The 9,852-nt window shown below is 38.2% G+C and overlaps 1 long non-coding RNA gene across 1 annotated transcript; it reads right to left on the bottom strand.

The window, feature by feature from the left end:
• Window positions 1–7,365: 7,365 nt before the first annotated feature.
• On the bottom strand, window positions 7,366–9,636 carry LOC140038156 (uncharacterized). The gene is made up of 2 exons (XR_011841975.1): window positions 9,089–9,636; window positions 7,366–8,713 (listed from the first exon to the last, which is right to left on the bottom strand). It is a non-coding gene; the product is annotated as an uncharacterized lncRNA (long non-coding RNA).
• Window positions 9,637–9,852: the final 216 nt, after the last annotated feature.

The following is a 9,852-nucleotide window of genomic DNA, read 5'->3' as shown; positions in this document are numbered from 1 at the left end:
TAAAATACTAGCACCCCAACTAATCTCCCCCCCCACACCTAAATGACACATTGCCCTCAATGTGATAATTTAAAGCAGAAGAAATGAGAGGGACGACGGTACTTCCCTGAAATCATCAAAATAGGGACGAGGTCACAGCGGCGGTTGAGGTGGAAATTGAGGTGCAAGACCCGTATGGTACATAAACACTCCAACAATGATGTGGGTCGAGGGGTCCTAGACAATTCAATAACAACTACAGCCACCAATAAGGACAATAAGCAAGTCAATATCCACCAATGTGTCCCACTTAACAATCCGACCAACAATAGAAACTGGTGTCCCAGCAAATGTATTAAACTAGTAAAGCAGAAGTCGCACCCAAGGGTAAGGCAACAATCAAGTGAGTAAACAATATTATCCCGCAACTGGACAATTAAATGCAAAATGCGTCCACCCAAGTACTCGACAAATGTCCCACCGATTAATTTCTCCCAACAATAGCAAATTGTTCCCAACAAGTCAATGAAAATCAACCAATGGCAATAACCAAACAAGGGACACAGGTGCCGTGAGAGTCAATAGACAAACCCAACAGTTATTCTACTAACGGCACAACAGAAATTCCATGCAAAGTAGCACTTCGTCACAGCCCAAAATATTCCAACATATCCGTCATTGGACTCAATACAGAAAGCAGCAAAATAGGTCTCAAGTGATACCAAAAATGACCCTAACAAAGCAGTGAATTCAACCAATTCGAGCAAGTGAAACTCAACAAATGTCACCAATTGGACAGTCAACTACCCACATCAAACGCTCAAAAGTAGCACTTAAGCCACGGAACTAGCAATTCCAGCAGTAACCAAATAGAAAGTGAGAATTAATAATTTTAAGTAACACTGCAACCAGTACCACTGGTGCTCAGACAGGAAAGTATTAAATCAACGGCAGCAACTCAACCATGAGAACTTAAACTTTAAAACAAGCAAGTAGCTTCAAATAGCCGCAACAACAATAGGCAAAAAAAATCTCAACCAGTACCACTGGTGAGTCGCAGGGAAAAATTAATCAACCAGCCAACAATGCAATGAATAGCAGAAAATTTCCCCACTATGGCAGCAATTCAACCCAATTCTGTCCAAAATTGACCCTAGCAATTGCCCAAATCAATACCTTCTTCTATCCAACCAGAAATCCAAACACACATTCCAGAAATCTATGTTAATCGGGGAAGAAATTACAATACCTCCACCTGTCAAAATTGACAGGTGGTGAAGGCGTGGCTGGACAGAAAAACTCGCGTGGGAGGCGGAGCTATTGGCGTGCGTGAGTGGAGCTTGGGGACTGGGCAGCGGCGAAGCGCTTGGGTTGGTGACTGCTGGATCCGGCAGCGTGCGGCGGTTGGCGGGGGTCTGCTGTGTGGCGGCGCCAGAGGACTGGTCGAGCGCGCGGCGGCGTGCGCAGAGAGCAGGGGAGCAGCAAAACAGCGGAGAAGAAAGAAAAGAGAAAGAAAGAAGAAAAAAGAAAGAAAAAGAAAGGAAAGAAAGAAAAGAAAAGAAGGAAAAGAAAAAGGGAAATTTTTTTTTTTTTTAAGACTACGGCTTAGGGGAAAGATTTTTCTTCTTCTTGTTTTTTTCTTCTTTTTTTTATTATTTTTTTATTTTTAATTTATTATTATTATGAAAATTTTTTTTAATTAATTGAATAAATGAAATAATAATAATAGTTCTCCTATTTTTTTTTTTTTTTGCATCCTTACCTTTCCCGCGAACGTGACGCGGGCACGTCATGAGGGCAGGAGAGCTCCCAGAAGTTTCAGAATTTCCTGATCGTGAGCGTCCTGCGCATCACCACGCGGGCACGTCATGACTGAAGGGCACCTATAAATCAGCAAAAATGAAAATTAACACCCAAAATTAGTCAAATTCAAGGAAGAACAGATTTAAACTATGACACGAAACCAACAAACAACTAAAAGAAACAATTGGGTTGCCTCCCAATGAGCGCCTTTCTTTAATGTCTTTGGCTAGACATTATCATGCTTTGTTCATGGATGATAAAATCGTGTGGCTCGTCTTAATGCTTCATCCTCTATATAGTCCTGATAACCCTCGTAAATAGAATAATCCTTGAGCATACGAGCTACGGGCTTCCATGGACTAGTGAATGGCGCCAAACGAGTCGATGATAAGTTGAATTCTCCATTCACTCCTCCCCCACTTGCATTTATTGGTTCAAGATATCTCGCCATCGCCACTCTTAATTTATTCCTGTCATGAAATTCAAAATTGTCTGGTATAATAAAGTCAATTTCGTTAACAGGAATTGAAGAGTAAGAGTCAGGAGAATATTGATGAAGGAGTGGAGAAGATGTCACCGTATTTGGAGATTGTTCACTGGATTCATTCACTTGAATGAGTTGATCCTGGAGTCTCATTTTTTGCACTTCAACTTCCTTTTCAACTGCATCTTTAAATCCGTTTCCTTGAAACTCTTGCAGTTCCATGTCATTTGGCCGGATAATTGCACTCTCATCTCCTTCAAGATTGATATTGGTTTGTGAGGGCAATTCTTCAAGGTGAGCCTCTAATCGCTCTATCCTGGATGTCAATTGACGCAATTGATCTGCCAGGTCGCGACAGCTCGCTTGTGTCTTCTGATGAAATCGATTTAGGTTCGCTTGTGTCTCCTGATGAAATCGATTTGAATTAGCAATTAGTAAACCTATCATTTCTTCAAGAGACATACCTGACACGGAGGATGATTGCTGAGACTCTTGCTGTTGAAAATCCATTGGCCCCGTCGCATAATTAAAATTGGAATTATCCCACCATTCTTGATCATACCCGTTTAAATAAGGGTCATACTGCGTTTGATATTGGGGTGGAAAATCTCCAAAAGTATCAAGTGGAGAACTTAAATTATCTTGAAATACGGGGCATGTGTCAGTTGAATAACCTGAGTCAAAATAAGTTCCACAATTTGCAACAGCCCATTGATCATTAGGAAAAACATGAGTCTCATAACCCCACTCGGGAACAAAATCCAGTCTATCATCAAAATATGGAATGTTAGCAGCCATAAAAAAAATAATAAAAAAAAATAAGAGAAAAATAAATAAAAAAAATGAAAACAAAATAAACTCAAAAAGAAACAAATTAATCTGGCACCAGTCCCCGGCAACGACGCCAAAAATTGACAGGTGCCGAACCTGTACAATAATAAATACCTACTCGAGAAAAATACAGATTTTGTATATAGCGGTGAGTAGGGTCGAATCCACAGGGACTGGGGATAATTCGTTTCTTCTAGAGTCCAAAGTATGGGGGGTTTTGGATTGAATGCTAACTAAATAAATTAACTGCAGAAAATAATTAATTAAAAGAAATAATTGGAGAAACTCTAGCCAAGGATGCACTTCAGAAATGGTTCATGCAACTGATCATTGATGCAGAAATAATTCCAACATTTAGCAACAGATTGGTTATAGTTGTCTCGCACGCGCTAAACAACCAGCCCTTCCTTAATTTCTCGATAGCTAAGGTACGACCGTTAGCTATTTCTCTAACCCAAAAACAACCCTAGGTACGACCGTAGGATTTAATTTCTAGATTGCATTAATAATTAGAAAGGCCCAATCCTAACCAACAAACACGCTACGAGGGTTTGTTTAAATTAGATCGTATGTTTCCCTGACATAAACCCAATTACGCCAGTTGCTACTGAGATAGAGATAACGAACAATTACGGATTCAATTACCTCTATTTAGCAAAATAGCCTACGTGAATAATTAAATATTGCGCATCTATTCAATCACACACGATAGCTATAACAATTAAAAGCAGGAAACATATAAATACCAATAAATGAAGGAAGCAATTAAAATAAATTAGATCTCACAGTAATTGTTGAACCAAATCTTCAGTTGTCCCCTTGACTAGAATTGAGAGGTTAGTCCTCCATTAATGGAGAACAACCATGCGAAAGAGCTCAGAAAAGAAAAAAACTAAAACTATGCTAAAAGCCTAAACTAAAACTATTGATTTTTCCACCTCTCGTACGTTTCTCCCTTTTTAAAGCCAAAAGGAAGTCTAATGCTATCTCTAGTGGTCCCCACACCAAATTCAAAGTCTTGTACGTTTCTTTTTCTAGAGTCCAAATGACTCATGCTTCTTATCCGTGGTCCCCGCACATGTGGACAAAGCCTCCAAAGTACTTGTTGTTCCAAGTCTCTCTACGTTGCTTTCTTTGAAAAGCCCAAATGACTAAATGCTTTGCACTAGCTTGTGGTCCCCACCAATTCAAGAGTCCAAGGTCCTTAGAAGTCTCTATTTTCCCATAAAAGTCCCTCCTTTTTGGTAATTTTTTGCTTTGTTCCTGAAATTAAGCCCCAATACCAAATATAAGTAAATATTAATAATTAAAACAATATTTGGCAAGAATAAAAGGGGAAATTAACAATAAAATTACTAACAATTAACACCCTATCACACATCAAGTCAGGTAATAGAAGGAATTAATGATAAAATAAATGAATAAATTGCAACCTATCAGAAAGGAAAAGCCCTCATTTTTATCTGCTCCTCTGTGATGCCTGGGGGCTTCATACTGTTGCACACAACATCAAATTCTTGCAAATGCTTATAAGGCTCCTCACCTGGTAAACCATGAAAAGATGGTAGAAGATGAATTAGCCCAGATTTTAACTAAAATTGGGTGTTATCATTTAAAGTGGGGAATGTAATGCATAAAGGCTACTGAGTTAAATCAGGGGCAGCCAACTCCCTTAATGTCCGGGCATTAGCCATGGTAATTTCCTCTTGATTAGAGTCACTTGAAGAATCACCAAGCGAATCTGTTGGTTCCACTTCTAGCTCAGGTCTCTGAGATGCAGTACTGGACTGCTCCTCTCTGAGCTGTCTGGTTTCCTTTCTCGTTCTACGCGCGGTCTTCTCTACTTCAGGGTCAAAAACCAAATCACCTGTACGAGAATATCGAGGCATACACTAGAAAAAAATACCAAAAAATTAGAGCAAAAAAAATAAATATAAAAAGAAACAAATAATAACGCCAGTCCCCGGCAACGGCGCCAAAAATTGACAGGTTGTCAGCCTGTGCAATAATAAAAACCTGCTCAACTAAAGTTAATTTCTGTAGATAGTGGTAAGCAGGGTCGAATCCACAGGGATTGGGTGTAACTGTTTCTTTTCAAATCCACAGTAACAAAAGGGGGTGTTTGATATCAGGGGTGACAATTTAAACAATTCAACTAAAAGTAAAATAATAAAAATAAAATAGCCAACTAGAAATTAAATAACAATTTACTAAAATCTAATGAGTGATAATTAAGGATCTAGCCAAGGAATAACTTCAGCAATGGTGCACCTAATTGATCATCGAAGCAAAGGCAATTCCAATTATTTATCAATAAATATGTTATAACCACCAAACAAGCGATGGCTGTCAACCCCTCCTTACTGTGTCGGTGATCAAGGTACGTCCGTTAATCACTGCTCTAATTGAGAAATAATCCTAGGTACGCCCGTAGAATTTAATTCCCCAATTGCCTTACGTATTAGAGGAGCCCTATTATAACCAAATAACGCACTATCAGAGTTATTTTAGATTAGCCTGCGTATTTCCCTGACACAAACCCAATCATGCCAGTTGTCACTATTTTAGAGAAATTAAACAATTACGGATTTAACGCCCTAATTGACAATAGATTACCCAATCAACTAATTATCTGGATCCAAGATAATTAATTAATTAATTAACCATGAGCATAGCAATCAAGGAATATGCGAATACCAATAAATAAAAGGAAAAGATTAAATTAAATCGATCTCACAATTTTTAGGCGAACCAGAGCCTTCGTTGTTCCTTGACTAGAGTGGTGAAATTAGTTCATATTTAACGAACAAAACCCATGGAAAATTACAGCAAGCCTCACGGCCATTATCACAGAAATTGGGAAAATGCAATTCGCTTGCGCGATGGAGGATAATGAAGCTACAGAGAAGAATTCAATGTCCCTACTCGTCCCTGACATGCGAGGGAGACAAAAGCTACCAAAAAGCTAACAAGAAAAAGTCAAGTACTAAAGTTAAGCTCTCCTGCCATGCGTGAGAAAAGCAAAAAGAAATCCTAAAGGAAAAGTCAACCAAAAACTAAGCTAAGTCCCTCTAATCCTCTGCAATTTCTGGTTTTTATCTCCTGCTCCAGATATGCGGCGGCTCCCCAGGGAAAGGAACCAACCCTTCTTCGCTTCAGCCGATGCCCAAAAGAAAGGGCCCAAAGATTTTTGTCTTTTCCAAAATTGCCCCTGGGGTCACTCTGTGGCTTGGACTTCTTTTCTATCAAATTGGCACTTTTTATCATATTTTCATTCTACTCCCTGAAATAGATGCAAAATACCAGAAGTGAGTAAAATCCAATAATTAATCCACATCTGGTCAGGTAATAGGGGAGATTAATAATAAAATAAATGATAAAATTGCACCCTATCAGTGTGGTCTTTTAATTCTTATTTTTCCGGCAGACGTTGGACCCTAACTTCTACCAAGGCTATGATTTGATGTCTTCAAGTTCAATAGCACAACAACATGCATCAATAAGTTTTGTCCAAGTAAGAAAAAACCTTGATTAATTATTTAATCTTATATATATTAGTTTGATAATTTACAATTATAATTCAATATATTTGCTAACTTAGCATTTGTTTTTGTAGGCACAAGAACTTCAAAATAATGATGATACTGATCAACAAGTTGCTAAAGATGAAATTGAAAATGGGAAATTTGAATAAAGATGCTTCTGAAGAAATGGAGGACGAGACTGTGGGATTGCGTTCATAGATTAGTTAGGCCTTTCAATGGAATAATACTTTGTGCTTATACTTCAATTGATTTTGATATTTTTGTTTAAGTTTGTGTTAATAAATGTTCTTTTGACTAAACTGTAGAAGAGGAGATATACTAGTTGATGCAACAAGTCAAGAGGTTGCGTTTCTATTTGTTAATGGATTTGAATAGCATAAAGTTTCTGTAGTGATGCTTATACATTCAGCACCAGATATACCAGATACTTGTTGGTATAGAAGATTGAAAAATGCTCAAAACTAAGGAAAAGTAAATCTCGGGTATGAAGTACTCTGAATTCTTGATGCATACAAGAAAACGTTTTTGATGGTGTTTTCTTCTGGTTCTCTTTCTGTCAACTCATGAAACAGATGATCATTTACATTGCTCATTATACCAATTCAAATTGAGAAGTGTGCTAAAGCTTGATCCGCTAGACCGTTGTTTAGCAATGTGTTTACTTGCACATTTTTCATGTTTTCGGGTACATCAGTGCTCTAAAATCGACAGGTAGGAAGATGATAATGCAAAAGAATACCATATGAACTTATCATTTTAGATTTAAGATGTATACAGTTGGTAAATGAGTAAAACCACTAATCAGCAAATCAGTTAATAAAAGACTCAAAGAATGTAAAAATCAAATTTCTGTTGTGCAGCCTTTGTTCCGTGGTAGAGAACCTGTTTATTGCATCTGAGCTTCCATTTGATTCTTTGGAGAATTAGTATTTCGTGGCCATGTGAAGCAATTGACATGAGGAACACTGCACAAGGATTGTCCTCCGTCTCTGATTCTTTTCCAATTCCACTCTGATCTAGTTGGCCTTTGACAGACAGAGATAGAACTTTGACATCTGGAGATGTAAACATATGCAAATGACTTGAACCAGCTCCATCATCTCATCACAGCAGGGAATAAGAGTGCCGAAGTACTGTGACTACAGTTGCTGTATTTGATTTGTGCCAAAGTAAGAGAGCCTTTGGACTTTTTCCCATAATGTTTGAAAGAAACTATTGAAATTCAAAATAAGATATCAAAAGGTAGCCTCCCTTGCTGCTGATGCTGTACCATGTATATCAGTATATGTCCATAAACCAGGCCCTGTACACCTTTGCACCCTTCTCTTTAGCACATTCAGCCATCCAACTCACAGACTAGCTCCCATGGTCAGACATAGTCAACATTCAGCCACCCAACTCAAGAACCTTTTCCTCTCCTGCTCTTCTTGTCCATCATCAAGGTTGCACGAGAATGATATAGGCTTCCATAGTGAAAGATGCATTAACACGAATCTTTCTTGTTTTCTCCAAAACCAATCTAACGACTTTCCACAACGCAGAACAAATTCAAGAAATGAAAATGTTTTTCTTTTTTTTTTTCCAATATCAGTAATTTATTCATTGGCTGAAATATTCAAGAACAAGAATAGAATAATCTAAATGAGTTTAGACTTGGTTTAAAAGAGGAGAAAGGGCAACTAAGCAATCAGTATCTATCAAGAACTTAATTAAGCATTTGCATATCCAAACTACAAGACTTTTACCTAACTTTTCCAGAACAGTTTGGTTCATCTTCCTCTTAGGCATTTGATCGAATAAGTGGTGAGCTTCGTCCAATTGCCCATTGAGAACACAAAATCTGATGAGCTTTGACCAAACAACAGAAGCTAAATTAACTTTGCATCCAAAAACAAAACTTCGGAAGCGGAAAAACCCATTACCCGGTGCAAATTTACACTAAAACCAAATATTTTTCTACAAGAAGAAAGAGCTAAGAAGAAACCCAGCAAGGAAACTGCAACATTCCGAGAGAAACTACTCGTTCGAGGCTTATTTACAGCCATCAGAAAACTTCTGATTTTGACTCTTCCTACAAGAGGAAAAAGAAATTTCTGGAATTAGATACATGACAAAAATTAAGCTACCATATAAGACAGATAGCTTCAAAAAGGAACCCTCATATCTTAGCAAATTAGTAATCTTTAAACTACAATTCCTAGGTTCTGGCAAAGAACTAGAAGAATTTTTATTGCAAAAAAATAAAATAAAATAGAGCATTTCGTCATTTCAGCATGCAGGTTTTCAAAGACTAGTTGTGGATAACTGATTGAGCCGTATAACCTACGTTCAGAAACTACAGGTTCAGCTTCTCGGAGGCATTTTGTCAAGCTGCTGGTGTACAAAATGATCAAGCTAGCTATAACTTCACTAGGATTATATGTATACTCAGTTCAAGCCTCAGTACCTTTCTGCCGGAGAAGCCTGATGATATTACTTCTTCTGGCTTTCAAATCGTGGTTCTTGAATACTTGAAACCCCCAAAGTTGGCAAAACAAAGAAAAGGAGGCAAAAAGGGTTAGTCGAAGAAACCCAGCAAGGAAAAAGGAAACTAAAACTTGGGTTCCTCTTAGAAATCTTGAATTTTCCTGCTAGATTTTAGTCTGCAAAATTTGTGTGTGTGTGTTTTTTTTTTCTTTTTTTTTTCTCGACACAGGGGTGTCCGGGTCAATTCTTACGGGGCCCGACTAATCCCTTGCGGCCTGGGTCCTGCGCCCCAACCAAACCCAAGCGCGATATGTGCGCGGAGGAATCCAGCAGAGTGGAGACTCGAATTCGGGACCTTAAGGGTCACCTGTGGGAGGAGCTACCGTTGGACCATTCACGCGGGGGCTGCAAAATTTGTGTGTGTGAATGGGGTAGAAAGATAGTCTAGTGCGGGAATGTTTGTGGGCGTCAGTGATGCATGTTAAATTGCGCAACGGCTCATCAAGTTGTCTGCTTGAATGGTGAAGATGATGAAGAGAGGATAGAGGTTGTTTGGGTTTTAGGGTTTTTTAGTTTGATAAAGTGTGATTTTGGTTAAAGAGTTTTTATTTTACTTGATTTTGGTTAAAGAGATTAAGTTTTCTGTCTGATTAATCGATTAATCAATTTAACATGATTCGAGTTAGGTTATTTGAGGGTTTGGTTTATTAAGGAACACTTGGCAAGATTATAAGGAGTGGGACA

Source organism: Coffea arabica, chromosome 3c (assembly GCF_036785885.1).
Source record: "Coffea arabica cultivar ET-39 chromosome 3c, Coffea Arabica ET-39 HiFi, whole genome shotgun sequence".
In the NCBI taxonomy this organism is placed as follows: Eukaryota; Viridiplantae; Streptophyta; class Magnoliopsida; order Gentianales; family Rubiaceae; genus Coffea; species Coffea arabica.
The sequence above is the reverse complement of the archived record's forward strand: the minus strand, read 5'-3'. Positions and strand labels throughout refer to the sequence as shown.